Raw genomic sequence first — 16362 nt, forward strand, 5'->3', positions numbered from 1 at the left:
TCTGCTGCACATGTGCCTTAACATTCCATTTATCTGCCATTTTTTTTGAACATCCATGGGGTATGATTTTCAAGAACACTGTACAAGAGGATCTCTATTTTAATCATTATTTTGGGCTCCTAATTTTCTCTTAACTTAATTTTAGATAAGCCAAAACACCCCAAATAACACACTCTTGCCATATAGACATTTCCTGAAATGTGCTATAAACTGTATACATTATTGATAAATTTGAAATGAAATGTATTGATAAATACATAAGAAAAAAACAAAATGTATTTTGTTTGTTTTATTATTATGCAAGAATGCACTTTTAAGAAAGAAATGTTCTACCAGATGCAAGAATCTCTGGAAGTTGCATGAAAATATTTTGTATTTAATAACCGAAAATTGTGTACTTCTAGACGTTGGTTATTTTTGTTAAGTTTTCAGAAGCATATTAAATTATGTATTCATTATTTCATCATTGTGACCATTTTTAGAGTTTGCTTCACTCCCAAGTGTAAATTAGAACTCATTAACTCCTGATAGTTTTCTATCAATAAATTATTCTTTTTCTAAAAATAAATAAATTTATTTATTTGTTTAAAAAGAATCCTATAATGGAAGAAGCTTCTTTTTTAAAAGGCAGTGACGGACAGGGGTAAGAGTTCTTGTGCAATGTGCAGATAAAATAAAAATGAAGTTGGTTGCTATCGTCATCCTTAGTGCAATTTCACTACTCTGTTTTTTTCAGTATACCTGGAAAATTAAATCTGTGATCACTCTTAAAGTCATATCATTTTTAAAAATACATCTTTATTAGAGTATACTTACTTCACATTACTGTGTTAGTTTCTGTTGCACAAAAAAGCGAATCAGGCATATGCATACACATATCCCCATTTCCCCTCCCTCTTAAGCCTTCCTCCCACCCTCCCTATCCCACCCCTCTAGGTCAGCACAAAGCATCGAGCTTTACATTCGGTAGTGTAAATACATCAATGCTACATTCCCTTCGCCCCCCACCCCGTGTCATCAAGTCCATTCTCTATGTCTACTTATTTATTTCTGCCCTGCAACTATGTTCATCAGTACCTTTTTTGTTTTTTCAGATTCCATATATATGCGTAAGCATATGGTATTTTTTTTCCTCTTTCTGACTTACTTTGGTCTGTATGACAAACTCTATATCCATCCACCTCATTACAAATAACTCAATTTCGTTTCTTTATATGGCTGAGTAATATTCCATTGTATATATGTGCCACATCTGCCATATCCACTCATCTGTCGATGGACATTTAGGTTGTTTCCATGTCCTGGCTATTGTAAATAACGCTGCAATGAACATTGTGGCGCATGTCTCTTTTTGAATTATGGTTTTCTCAGGGTATATGTCCAGTAGTGGGATTGCTGGGTCATATGGTAGTTCTATTTTTATTTTTTTAAGGAACCTCTATACTGTTTTCCATAGTGGTTGTATCAATTTACATTCCCACCAATAGTGTGGGAGGGTTCCCTTTTCACCACACCCTTTCCAGAATTTATTGTTTCTAGCTTTTTTGATAATGGCCATTCTGATTGGCGTGAGGTGATACCTCATTGTAGTTTTGATTTGCATTTCTCGAATACTTAATGATGTTGAACATCTTTTCACATGCCTCTTGGCCATCTGTATGTCTTCCTTGGTGAAATGTCTGTTTAGGAGTTCCACCCATTTTTTAATTGCATTGTTTCTTTTTTTGATATTGAGCTCCATGAGCTCTTTGTATATTTTGGAGATTAATCCTTTGCCTGTTGCTTCATTTACAAATATTTTCTCCCATTCTAAGGACTGTCTTTTTGTCTTGTTTATGGTTTTGTTTGCTGTGCAAAAGTTTTAAGTTTAATTAAGTCGTATTTGTTTATTTTTGGTTTTATTTCTGTTACTCTAGGAGGTGGGTCAAAAAAGATGTTGCTGTGGTTTATGTCAAAGAGTGTTTTCCTCTAAAAGTTTTGTACTGTGTGGTCTTACATTTAAGTCTTTAAACCATTTGGAGTTTATTTTTGTGTATGTTGTTAGGGAGTGTTCTAATTTCATTCCTTTACATGTCGCTGTCCAGTTTCCCCAGCATCAATTATTGAAGAGGCTGTGTTTTCCCCATTGTATGTTCTTGCCTCCTTTGTCATAAATTAGGTGCCCATATGTGTGTGGGTACCTGTACCGTCCTGTACCATTGATCTATATTTCTGTTTCTGTGCAAGTACCATACTGTCTTGATTATTGTAGCTTGTGGTATAGTTTGAGGTTAGGGAGCATGATTCCTCCAGTTCCGTTTTTCTTTCTCAAGATTGCTTTGGATATTCGGGGTCTTTTGTGTTTCCATAAGAATTGCAAGATTTTTTGTCCTAATTCTGTGAAGGACGCAATGGTAGTTTGACAGGGATTGCATTGTATCTGTACATTGCTTTGGGTAGTAGAGTCATTTTCACAATATTGATTCTTCCAATCCAAGAATATGGTATATATCTCCATCTGCTTATGTCATTTTGATATATTTCATCAGTGTATTATAGTTTTCTGAGTACAAGTCTTTCACCTTCTTAGGCAGGTTCATTCCTAGGTAATTTATTCTTTTTGTTGCAGTGGTAAATGGGAGTGGTTCCTTAATTTCTTTTTCTGATTTTTCATTTTTGGTGTATAGGAATGCCAGTGATTTCTGTGCATTACTTTTGTATCCTGCAACCTTACCAAATACAATGATTAGTTCTAAAAGTTTTCTGGTGACATCTTTAGGATTTTCTATGTATAGTATCATGTCATAGGCAAATAGTGACAATTTTACTTCTTATTTTCCTATTTGGATTCATTTTATTTCTTTTTCTTCTCTGATTGCCATGGCTAGGACTTCCAAAACTATGTTGAATGAGAGTGGCGGGAGTGGACATCCTTGTCTTGTTCCTAATCCTAGTGGAAATGCTTTCAGTTTTTCACCACTGAGTATGAGACATGTGGTGGGTTTGTCATATATTGCCTTTATTATGTTGAGGTAGGTGCCCTCTATACTCATTTTCTGGAGAGTTTTTATCATAAATCAGTGTTGAATTTTGTGAAAACATTTTTCAGCATCGATTGAGAAAATCATATGGTTTTTATTCCTGAATTTTTTAATGTGGTGTATCACATTGATCGATTTGCATATATTGAAGAATCCTTGCATCTCTGGGACAAATCCCACTTGATCATCGTGTATGATCCTTTTAATGTGCTGTTGGATTCTGTTTGCTAGTAGTTTGTTGAGGATTTTTGCATCTATGTTCATCAGTGATATTGCCCTGTAGTTTTCTTTCTTTTTGATATCTTTTTCTGGTTTTGTTTGGTATCAGGGTGATTGTGGCTTCATAGAATGAATTTGGGAGTGTTTCCCCCTCTGAAGTTTTTTGGAAGCGCTTGAGAATTATCAGTGTTAGCTCTTCCCTAATGTTTGATAGAATTCGCCTGTGAAGCTAGCTGGTCCTGGGCTTTTGTTTGTTGGAAGATTTTATATTACGGTGTCAATTTCATTACTTGTGATACATCTGTTTATATTTTCTAATTCTTCCTGGTTCAGTCTTCAAAAATTGTACCTTTACAAGAATTTGTCCATTTCTTCATGGTTTCCCATGTTATTGGCATATACTTGTTTGTAGTAGTCTGTTATAATCCTTTATATTTCTTTTTTAAATTAATTAATTAATTAATTTATTTATTTTGACTGTGTTGGGTCCTCATTACTGTGAGAGGTCTTTCTCTAGTTGCGGGGAGCGGGGGCCATTCTTCATCGCGGTGCGTGGGCCACTCACTGTCGTGGCCTCTCTTGTTGCAGAGCACAGGCTCCAGACGTGCAGGCTCAGTAGCTGTGGCTCTCATGCCCAGTTGCTCTGGGGCATGTGGGATCTTCCCAGACCAACGCTAGAACTCGTGTCCCCTGCATTGGCAGCCAGATTATCAACCACTGCGCCACCAGGGAAGCCCAATCCTTTGTATTTCTGCAGTGTCAGTTGTGATTTCTCCTTTTTCATTTCAAATTTTATGATTTGCATCCTCTCCCTTTTTTCTTGATGAGTCTGTCTAAGGGTTTATGAATTTTGTTTATCTTCTTAAAGAAGCAGCTATTAGTTTTATTGATCTTTGCTATTGTTTTCTTCATTTCTATTTCATTTATTTCTGCTCTGATATTTATGATTTCTTTCCTTCCACTGATTTTAGGTTTTCTTTGTTCTTTTTTCTCTAGCTGTTTTAAGTGTACAGTTAGCTTGTTTATTTGAGACTTTTCTTGTTTCTTGTGGTGAGATTCAATGGCTATAAATTTCCCTCATAGAACAGATTTTGCTGTGTCCCATAGGTTTTGGGTCAGTGTGTTTTCATTGTCATGTTTTTCTCTGTATTTTATAATTTCTTGTTTGATTTCTTCAGTGATCTCTTGGTTATTTAGTAGTGCACTGTTTAGCCTCCATGTATGTGTGTTTCTTACAGTATTTTTCTTGTAGTTGAATTCCAATCTCATAGCAGAGTGGTGAGAAAAGATGCTTGATATGATTTCAATCTTTGTAAATTTTTCGAGGCTTGATTTGTGACCCAAGATGTGATGTATCCTGGAGAATGTTCTGTGTGCACTTGAGAAGAAAGTGTATTCTGAGACTTTTGGGTGGCATGTGCTATCAATATCAATTAGGTCTATCTGGTCTATTGTGTCATTGAAAGCTTGTATTTCATTATTTATCTTCTGTTTGGATGATCTGTCCATTGGTGTAAGTGTGGTGTTACAGTCCCCTACTATTATTATGTTATTATTGTGTTACTGTTGATTTCTCCTTTCATGGTTGTTAGCATTTGCTTTATGTATTGAAGTGCTCCTATGTTGTGTGTATAAACATTTATAATTGTTTTATCTTCTTCTTGGATTGATATTTTGGTCATTGTATGGTGTCCCACCTTATCTCTTGTAATAGTCTTTACTTTAAAGTGTATTTTATCTGTTACAGGTATTGCTACTCGAGGTTTTTTTTCTTAATTTCAATTTGCATGAAATATCTTTTTCCATCCCTTCACTTTCAGTCTGTATGTGTCCCTAGGTCTGAAGTGGATTTCTTGTAGACAGCATATATATGGGTCTTGTTTGTGTATCCATTCATCCAGTCTGTGTCTTTTGGTTGGGGCATTTAATCCATTTACATTCAAGGTTATTATTTATATGTATGTTCCTATTACAATTTTCTTAATTGTTTTTAGTTTTTTTGTAGGTCTTTTTCTTCTCTTGTGTTCCCAGCTTAGGGAAGTTTCTTTAGCATTTGTTGTAAAGCTGGTTTGGTGGTGCTGAATTCCGTTAGCTTTTATTTGTCTGAAAAGTTTTTGACTTCTCCATTGAATCTGAATGAGATCCTTGCTGGGTAGAGTAATTTTGGTTGTAGGTTTTTCTCTTTCATCACTTTAACTATAACCTGCCACTGCCTTCTGGCCTGCTGAGTTTCCACTGAAAAATCAGCTGATAACCTTATGGGGATTCCTTTGTATGTTACTTTTGTTTTTCCCTTGCTGCTTTTAATATTTTTTCTTTGAATTTAATTTTTGTTAGTTTGATTAATATGTGTCTTGTCTTGTTTTTCCTTGGGTTTATCCTATATGGAACTGTCTGTGCTTTCTGCACTTGGGTGACTATTTCCCTTGCCATATGAGGAAGTTTTCCACTATAATCTCTTCAAATATTTCCTCAGACACTGTCTTTTTCTCTTCTTCTTCTGAGATGCCTATTATACGAATGTTGGTGAATTAGTGATGTCCCAGAAGTCTCTGAGATTGTCTTCAATTCTTTTGACTCTTTTTTCTTTATTCTGCTCCTGAGCAGTTATTTCCAACATTTTGTCTTCCACCTCACTTATTCTTTCTTCTGATTCTGTTATCCGGTTATTGATTCTTTCTAGTGCATTTTTTATTTCAGTTATTGTGTTGCTCATCTCTGTTTGTTTGTTCTTCTTCTAGATCTTTGTTAAACATTTTTTGTATTTTCTCAATCTGTGTCTCCATTCTATTTCCAATATTCTGGATCATCCTTACTATCATTACTCTGAATTATTTTTCAGGTAGGTTGCCTATTTCCTCTTCATTTATTTGGCCTTGTAGGTCTTCATCTTCCTCCTTCAACTATGACATAGCTTTTTGCTGTGTCATTTTTTTTTTCTATGATTCGGATTGTGTTCCTGTTATACTGGTTGTTTGGCCTGAGGCTTCCAACCCTGGAGTTTGTAGGCTCTTGGCTAGAGCTTTGTCTTGCTGCTGAGACGAGGAGCTCTATGAGACCTCACTCTGATGAATATTCTCTGGGGTCTGATGTTCTCTGTTAGTCTAGTGCTTTGGACTTGGATCTACCAGTGCAGGATTTTCCACCCAAACCCAGGGTCGAGAATCAAGATCCTGTAAGCCACGTGGGGCAGAAAAAAAAAAAAAGAGAGAGAGAGAAAACAACTGTGACAAAGTAAAATTAAAATTAAACTAGGAAATTAACAGATATGTTAGAAAGAATATAAAATTAAACATATAGATGAATCAACAACTGGAAGGTACAACAGTACCACAATAGTAAAAAAGAGGAGGGGGAAAAGCAAAAAAAAGAGGGCGGGGTTGAGGGGGAGGACTTGGCTATGGAGAGCGGGAGCTAAGCAATGGTGAAGTTTGGGCAGTGGGTGGTGCCAATGCTCAGGACCCACAGGCTGGAAAGGGCCCTGAGGGCTGTGGGGGTGGGGCTTAGGCTCAAGAAACAGAAAGGGCCCATGCGTGCCCCCATCCCTGGTCTCAGAGGGCAGGGGACCTCACCTAGGAGCACTTCAGGCTTCCTGGGCTCGAGTGGGTAGAGCAAACGCCCTCCTTTCCTTGCCTCTCCTCCTCGTCCTGTAGGGCCTTTTCCACCTATCTCTCCTAATCACCCTGGCCTCCTTCCTATGCCCCCAGGGCCCATCTGGCCTGCATGGGGCTTTGGAAGGGGGGAAGAGGCTTAGGAGCTCAGCAAGCTCTCCGGCCTAAGTGGGTCAGGCGATCGCCCTCCCCTCCTCTCTTACTCTTCCCAGAGAGTCCCTCCCACCTGCCTCTCCTGGCTTCCCTCGCCTCAGGGACGCTGATCTTGTCTGGTTTACACTTCTCCTCCCCCTTCAGTCTCCATATGTCCTACCAGTTCACTCTGGTGTTCCTCCCGTCTCCTTGGGTTTCAGAGTCCCCCACAAGTGGCCAGCATGTGCCCTAGTTGTGGGGAGACACTAACTCCGTATCTTCCCACACTGCCATCTTGAATCCTCCCCCTATTCTTTAAAAAACTTTACATATTCAATGAACTCTGGCAAACACTTTCACAGTCAAAATAGTTGTCTCCAAATCAAAGTTCAAACTAAATAGTTTTATGGTTTATGATGCCCCGTTTTGATACTCAGAAAATACCTGGTAGTTTTTATAGTTGAAACTCATGCAGATGGGAGATGTATTTCAGTAACAGGAAATTGTGAATTTTTTCTTAGATAAGAGAAGGCAGCAGGTGGATTCCCTCCCCAGAGCAGTAACAATTGTACCTTTTGTGTCTTACTGTTTATTCTAACCAAGATTACTGAGAGTAATGTAACCAGTTTTATATTTACCAAAGAAAGTATTATTTCACATGGCAAAATTTCCTAAGTTTACGTGTTCTTTAGGTAAAACTCCAACATGTAGTGTTAAAAAATAATACTTTCCTAACCCATGTCTGGCATAATGTTCTAAAGGGCAGATAGTAAATCTTTTAGGCTTTGTCACATGACCTGTGTTGCAACTACTCAACATTGTTATCGTATCAGGAAAGCAGCTGCAGATAAAAGGTAAATGAATGAGAATGGCTGTGCTCCAATAAAAATTTATTTATTTATAGACACTGAAATTTGACAGTCATAGAATTCTCACGTCTCACAAATATTTTTTTAATATCTTAACAATTAAAATTATAAAAACCATTTTTAACTTACAGGTCCTACCAGCACAGGTTTGGGCAGAATTTGGTGCACGGGATGCAGGATGCCATGGCCTGATCTATAGAGCCACAGTGGAGCCAACACTTTTTAGAGATCAACATTCCAATATTAACTGATTGCAGTACACACATGCCAGAAAATATTAAAACCAAACAAATACCAAATTACCAAAGGCTCTCCCTCAAGTCCTCCCCCAAGAGGCCCCAGCCCCCCATGCACGGCCTCCTCATCTTGGCATCCCCAGCCACCTGCAGTGAATGAAACCTGTCCTTTCCCTGTGCCCCATGTCCTGCCGCGTGCAGGGCCCCCATTAGTTCTGAGCAGCAGCTACTTTCTGGGTACATATCCACATCTGTCAAGTCACCAGTACATACAGTGTCTCCCAGAGGGTCATAAAGCTGCCTTTCCAACCCCACACCTGGACGTGGAGTCCGGCCACTGAGTCCTGCTTCTCTGACGGCTAATGGTAAGCGGAGCGTGGCAGCTGTTTTGCGCTCTGTGCACCCAAAGGTGGTTGAGGCTGCGACCAAATCTTGAGACTCACAGCCAAAGCTTAAGGATGACTAGCATTTCGATTCATGAACCGTCTTGTTTTGGCAGGGGACCGAACGCCTTCTACAAAATACTTTTATAGAACCGTTATTACCAGGATGGAAACCTGGGACCGTTCACACCAGAGACAAGGATCAAGGAAGGGACGCGCGGGGTGCGGCGTGGACTTGGTGCCACAGCAGCGGCCCTGCGTGCAGCACGCAGACAGCGGAGGGGCCGGAGCATCACATCCGCCTGCTCCCTGGGCGCCAGGTCCGCAGGAAGGTGGAGCGGGAAGTGGCATCCTCCCTGCGCCCCCAGACTTACACGGGAGGCCGGGCTCAGATGCTCGGGCTGTCGCTGGGCCGGAATATCCTGGGAAGGAGCGCGGGAGGAGCAGGGGAAGCAGGGGACCTACCGCGGGTTCGGGACCTCGCACGTGCTTCACCGGCCTCGCCGCCCTCTGCGAAGGGGACACGGGGAAGCAGCTCCAGGACGCGCAGCGTCAGGTGTCTGCGGAGTTTCCGAAGGGCAGACCCCTGCACTTCCAGACTCACGGCTGTGCCCCCAGGGTCCTCTGATGCCCCCGACCCTGGACATGCGGATACAGCACAGGCAGGCTCCGACTCCTCTGTGTCTGAGTTGCTTGGTCGTTGAAGGTACCCCGCGCCACGCCGGCTGTTTCTCCGCCCGAAGAAGCAGTCAAGCTGCCCACCCCGTGGCCCCGGAGCGTGGAGTCCTCCCTCTCGTCCTTCTTTCCTTCCCCAACCTCGGGGCACCCGGACTCCCGTTCTAGGAACCCGACCTGACCCTGTGCGCGGGCCCTGAGACACTTCTGAAAGGAGGCGGCCCGCGCTGTCCGCCACCCGCAGGGGCGGCGATGTGACCGCCGGAGGGTCTGGGCAAGTTCTGGTCTGAGAAGTGGAGGCAACCTGGGGACACATGCTCCAGGACATGGGCACCTGTCAGGAGCGCGTCCTTGCTCTCTGCCCTTGTTCCACCCTGTGTGCCCTCAAATCAAAGTGGGGTTCACCTTTCTTCACTCAAGGCCTTTGCTTTTCCCTGTGCTTCTCCTTGACCTCAATGGTCGGGAAGTCACTCTGTTGTCCGAACACTGTGCTGCGTTGTGTTTTGTGTTGAATGGACTCTACATCGGGACACAAGGGTGAGACTAGGTGTTAAAGAGGGCGTGGTACTTGTGCAAATAACTGAAGTGAGCAGTGTCAGCATCTCAGGGGCACCCACACCCACAGCTGCACTCTGCCCACCCAACCGCCACCCTAATGTCTTGGGCTCCTCCTGCCTAAACCCCGCAGCAGGCCTAGCTGTGCATTGCATTCTGTGCCTGTGTTTCCCGGGGACCCTCCTGGCTCATCCCTGGCTGTGCACACCCCACCTGACCTTGCCACCTCGTCCTCCACGAAGCTGCTCTGACAGGCTGTCACCATATAGTGTGCACGCCTTGCTTCTTGCTGGTGATAAACTAACAAAGCATTATTCTGTATCCATCTATTATGACCCAGTCTGATTACCCCCATTGTTTGATTATCTGTAACTCATATTTTAGTACTTAGTTGTATTGTAAAGTGTTGTGAAGAAAATTTTCAATTATGTAAAATAATGTCCTTTCAAATGACGCAGAAGGGAGTGTAGCCAGCAGAAACATGGACCCTCAAGTTGTCCAGGCCCCAATCCCCAGTATGAAGATGTAAATTCATCTGGCAAAAGGGACTTGTGTAGAGTGATTAAGTTAAGCATCTTGAGTTGGGGACAGCATTCTGGGTTATTTGCGGTGGTGCACTGGGATCACATAGATCCTTGGAAGTGAAAGAGAGAGTTAAGAGTGTCACAGGTGCAGGAGATGGGAGGACGTGACCGAGGCGGGAGTGCAGTGCGTCCTGGGGCCACAAGCAAGGAGTGTGGCGGCTTCTAGAAGCTGGTGAAGGAACAGACCTTCCTCCAGAGCCTCCAGAAGGAACACAGCCCTGTTCACACCTGATGTCCGCACAGTGAGACCCATTTTGGACTTCTGACTCCAGGACTGTAAGAGAAGGAAACTGTGTTATTTGTTATATCAGCAATAGGAAACAAATACATGTAGGGAAGTGTATCTTTTCTTATTTTTTAATCAGGTTTATTATAACACTGGTAAGTGAAATTACCTTGTATCATGAGTTAGAATGAAGAGGGGTGACACATAATGTTTCCTCAAAAAAATCATTTCGGAAGCCCCTCTCTTGTGAAGAAAGAGTGGATCAGGAGCAGGCGAGCCTCAGGGCACCAAAGGGAGCAACTGTGTGCCCAGCACCTAACTGAGGAGGTCTGAGGGCCTCTGAGTGGGACAGGGAGATGTGGAGAGGCCTTCCTGAGGTCTCTGCATCTGCACCTAACCAGCAGCTGAGCGCCGGGCGTTCATGTGGAAGCAGGGACGATGCCTCACTGTCCTTACTTCTAAAGCAGAGATGACAATACTATCACGTCATAGAGTTGTGTGGAGAATTACATGAAGTAATGTGTGTATTAGCACATATCTCAGGGCACGGAGCAATCCCTGATAAACCATATGAATGACTTCAGATAATTATGTGCTACTGGTCTAAATGGGCCAAAAGGTGGTCAGTCTTTGCTTTGGATTCTGGTCCTGCTTTCGACCCTTCTCCTTGCTCCTGACTTGTTTCTACTTCTCCATCCCCCTTGAGCCACACGGACATAATGACTTCCAGCTGAAACTCCACTTTCCCTTGTATGTGGTTGGAGGGTGGGCAGGAAGCAGCCTTCTTCTGTGCCCACCTGAACCCTTAATTTCAGGATCTTATTTAATCCTTGTAACAAATCACTGAGGCAACACAAATATTCTCCTGATATTCGAGAACACAGAACTGAAATTTGGTGCTTTAGTAACTTGGCCAAGATCTCAGAGTGAATGAGTGAGTGACCAAGATTTAAATCCATGCAAGTCTGATTCCTGGGCCCTCACAACCACAGGAAGTTCACCTCCTGTGCTACTCAGAGCTCAGTGATTGTACTGGTGTTTCTTTTGAAGTAGTCTTCAAATTCTGGTCACGGATTTCTCTTATTACCAAAACCCTTTATATTTATTGTAGCAAGCTTTAAAAATATTGAGAATCACGAAACGAGATATTTAAATTCACCTGTAATTCACAACCCAAAATATCTACCTGTAAGAGAGAATCTCTCTTTTTCCATTTCCTTTCCATTTTAAATATTTTCCTGATATAGAAGTTACTAGATTTGTTTCACCAAAATTCTTATTGTTGAACATTTAAGATTATTTCTCATTTTAGACTAAGTGTTCTGATAGTTAAAATATTATACCTAATTATGTATCTGATATAATTTCCCAGAAATGACAACAGAAATTTCTATGTCAAACAGAATCCATTTTAAAGGCTTTTGATTTGCATATACTGCAAAAGGGCCAAGCAGAAAAAAATTGAAGAGATGCAGATCTTAATGGATGAAAGCTAGAGTCTTTGTTAGTGGGTAAGATATTATATAAACAGATTTTTCTCTTCAGAGAAAGGAAAATATTTCAGTCTAAATTTATACAGATAGGTTGTTTTCCTTTCCTGTTTTCTAGTAACACTTTGTATTTCTTCATTTGAATTTTCCCACTTATATATCCTGCCAATTTTTCTGCTACAATGTTTATACTATTATATATTTGTAGGAATTATTTATCAGGAATATCAGACTTCCATGAAACATGTTATAAATAACATTTTGACTTTGTAGTTCAAAGTCAAACTTTGTAGTTCAAACAAACTTTGTTAGTTTGGTTTGGTTTGGTATTCTTAGTGATAAGAACGGTCAGTCCTCAGTAAATATTGAGTAATGAACAAATGAGTGCAAAGGGGTGATGGCCACAATTTCTTCTGACCTCACCTTGGCCCTGTAGGAAGCCAGTGTACATTTAGAGCTGCTGCTAAACAGCCTCTAGAAATGGCTACTTCTGCTTTTTGCCATGACGAAGGTTTTGGGGAATGAATCTCAGGCCACAACCTCCTGCCGTGTTCCCTTAGTGAGGATTGGTGACTTGCAGCCCTCTGTCTGTCTCTGCTTCCCCAGCAGGTGCTGATGGCTACAGGCTAGGTGGGCTGTGACCTTCTGCCAGGTTCGGCTCTCCTGTGTCCCTGGCTGGCTGTACCGGACTCACAGGAGCCCACCTGCTGGAGGGGACAAAGATCTGAAACCATTACCTGCTGGGGGTTCAAATTCGGGATGCTGGTTGATTTGCATTTGCTTCAATCAACAAGGGTGTCAGCCTGTCCCTGAACAGAGGGCTGGCCAGGCTACGCTGTCACCTTCCCCTCACAGTCAGCCTCCTGTCATTCCACCTTGACTCTGCCTGTTACCTTGCCTTATGGAGACGTCCTACATGTCACAGCCACTGCTGTTCCTCGGCCGATATCAGGAAGTAGATAAGTTCTTCCTGAACTGAACATCCCTAAGGACGTGAGTTATGTGTCCAGCCCTGACCTCAAGGCCACAGTGATGAACAGTGACCTGGTCAACATGGCCATATTGTCAGAGAGGGCACAAGGGGCAAAAGCCCTTGTGACCAGGGAAGTCACACAGAACACGACCTGAGGATGAGGATGGAGTGAGGTTCCCTAGAGGCCAAGGATGCAGAGAGTAGACCAGACCCCAGGAGAAGCAGAGCCTTCAAAGAAGATGGAGAGAAAATGTGAAAACTGGGTCATGAATGGGAACCAAAAGCAGCGACGGCATCTCAAAAGGAAATCGAGTTGAGAAAGAGAAGAGACATGCAGAAAGGGCGGAGTACAGAGCACCTGGTGGGGGTGGTAAGGTGGAAGGAGTCACATCAGAAGAGGAGAGAAGTGGAGGGGACGGGAGAGGGGCCCCCAGACGGCAGAGGTCAGGCCAGGGTCCCGCAGAGGACTCCGCAGCCGCAGCCCGCCTGCCGCCCACCAATCACGGAGTGGAAAGCACCTGTGCAGCAGGACATCGTATAACTTAGTAATACGACAGCTCTGGTTAATGAAATCCTCAACTAATACCATTGCTTCAAAAATCCCACATAAATACTTACTTTTACTTTTGTTTGGGTTTTTTTTTTTTTTTTTTTTTTTTGGTTTAAAGACCTGAGCTTTGACTGAACTCTTGCTCCACATGATAACTCAGCTTATAATTACAGACAGACCTGGGGTGCCTCTCAGCTCTGCCTTATGGGAGCTGTGACTCAGGGCATGTCCCTCACACCCCACCTCCCCTCAAGCCTCAGTGCCCTTATGTGTAAAATGGACATGATAAGATTTTGTTGATCATTAAATAAAAAATTTCCTGTAAAATTCCAGTGTCTTGGCCATGATAGGCATACAGTGTTATCTTATTATGGATTTTATATTTCCAGTGTGAAATTAGAGACACTTTACAAAGGGCATCCTGATGACTGGACTGGATAGAGAGATGGATATTCTTTACCTCAAGGGATGAAGCCCTACAACAGTTAGCCTCACTGGGTCTTCATTCTTCTCCATCTTGGCCTGCACTCCTGGTCTTGCCTAGTTCCCCTCTCCTTCCCTCTTTCAGATGTTGTCTATGTTGGTCTCTCTACAGTGTTTTGTCTCCAGTTGTGGCCAGGGTGAAATGGCAGTCATCCACCAGGGGAACACCTGACGAAGATGAACACAGTTGTGTGCTAGCTGTCTTGCAAACAGGGAGGTTTCAGAGCTCATTTGTGGTTGATGACATGTCTAAGACCATTTAAAAACCAAAATGGAGTAACTATGCTTCAGGCATCCATATAGAGTTGAGTGGCCATTGTCGATGTGGCTTTACATACATCCCTGCATCACCGAGAACTTGAATTTTGAGGGCTGTATCAAACTCAAGGACACCATTAGCCATTTTCCAAACAATGTCTGCCAGCAGCTGCCAGTTGCCACCATGGAATTTCAAAATCACCCTCCTTCAAAACTATACATTTATTTTGAACCCAAACCAATCCTTGCTTAACAAGCCTCTTACTTCCTACCAACTTCAATCCTACTTCTTGTCAAACAATTTATGTAACATCGCAATTTTTTGGCTTTATACACTTTCCCCATTTTGTAGTCTGTGAGAACACAGTTCAAGTGCTTCTTGGATGTGTGTCTTCTGGGCTGCAGTCCTAGCAAACCCCAAATAAAAGCCTTTGTTTCAAACATGGCACTGTTCTGGGAATTTGCGGTCAACACATGGTTGCTTTTCTCTCTGCTTCCTGTGTCTTTGTCATCATTCTCCACGAGACCAAAGTTCACACTCCGTTTCTTCCCAGGACTTCTGCTGGCCCTTCATTGATGAAAAAGTGCCTAAGCTGAGCAATTTATCCTTAACATGTAGCTAGTTTACAGATCTTTTCTTACACATATTGATACTTATGTAACTTGATGCTCTATATCTTGGCAAATCAGTAGACCATTTTTCAAAGTGTGAAAAAACAAAATTCAACTGAGTAAATGTTAAACATGCTATTGGCTTTATTCAGTGATTCTTGAGTCTGGCACCATCCAGTCTAGCAGACAGAAATGAGCTCCAAGAGTTAAAGAAGGCAAGAGGTTTTATAGGTGGAAGGGAGCAGAGGAAAGAGAGTTACGATTGACAGCAGTCTCGTTGCTAATTGCAAGGTTCCTTTCCTTTACGGGATGGGATGAGCCTTGCGGGCAGATAACCTAAGTAGTTCTGATCAGGAGATTCCTAATTGGATGGTTCAAGATTCCATTTCTGGGAGATAAAAAATCTCTTCCTGGTTGACCTATAAGTCACGTAATTGATACTCATACTGTCTCTCTCTCTCTTCTCATTGTAGAGCAGTGCCCCTGCTTCCATCCATAAGCTCTCTGAAATTGCTGATCTCTACCCATTCAGTAACATGAGTGACATGCCTAGGTTGAGCCCACCTCTTGCACAAAAACCAGATATTTGGAGGAGGAATCATATTCTCACCGGAGAGAGCAGAATAAAAAGCTCATCCACTTACTGATGGTGAATGCTTCATCTCAAACAAAACCATCCTTGGCTACAACTGCTTACTATTGTTGATCTTGCACATTTGTGCTTCCTGGTTTAAAGTGTTTTCTTCTGTGATGAATTGATTATTAAGTGTTCCATATAATTTACCGTGAGCAGGAATTTTACTTTGTCTTGTCCTAATGACCAAGAGATGAGAAGATGAAACAAGCCTGCCTGATTTATTAAAGATTGATTCTATACAAGATTTCCCATTAAATCTCAGCCACATAACTAAAAGTAAACACGGTGAAATAAAACAGCAGCTCTGGCATCACTGTTCTGTGTAGTTCTATACTTTAAAAATATGGCTTCCCTGGTGACGCAGTGGTTGAGAGTCCGCCTGCCGATGCACGGGATACGGGTTCATGTCCTGGTCCTCCGGGAAGATCCCACATGCCGCAGAGTGGCTGGGCCCATGAGCCATGGACGCTGAGCCTGCGCGTCCGGAGCCTGTGCTCCGCAACGGGAGAGGCCACAACAGTGAGAGGCCCGCGTACATCAAAGAATAAATAAATAAATAAATAAATAATAAATCTTTTCAGCAGAGCTTCCTTTCATCCATAGTGGCCGTAATTGGCATGTTTATTACCATGGTGATGGGCTGCTTTGGCTGTTTATACCAGAAGGGTCATGGCTGGAGGCTAATCTTTTTCGGCACAGGCTCGAAAAAAGCCCATGTTATCCTCCAAAAGTATATCCCATCTATCCCTAGAAATATCTAATTTCCATTGGTGACTAGTTTTATATACACCAGTTGTATGGCTTTGGTTTAACATCAACCTTCTAACAATAAATAAATCCATTTTTGTG

The sequence above is a fragment of the Pseudorca crassidens genome, unplaced genomic scaffold, assembly GCF_039906515.1.
Source record: "Pseudorca crassidens isolate mPseCra1 unplaced genomic scaffold, mPseCra1.hap1 Scaffold_64, whole genome shotgun sequence".
In the NCBI taxonomy this organism is placed as follows: Eukaryota; Metazoa; Chordata; class Mammalia; order Artiodactyla; family Delphinidae; genus Pseudorca; species Pseudorca crassidens.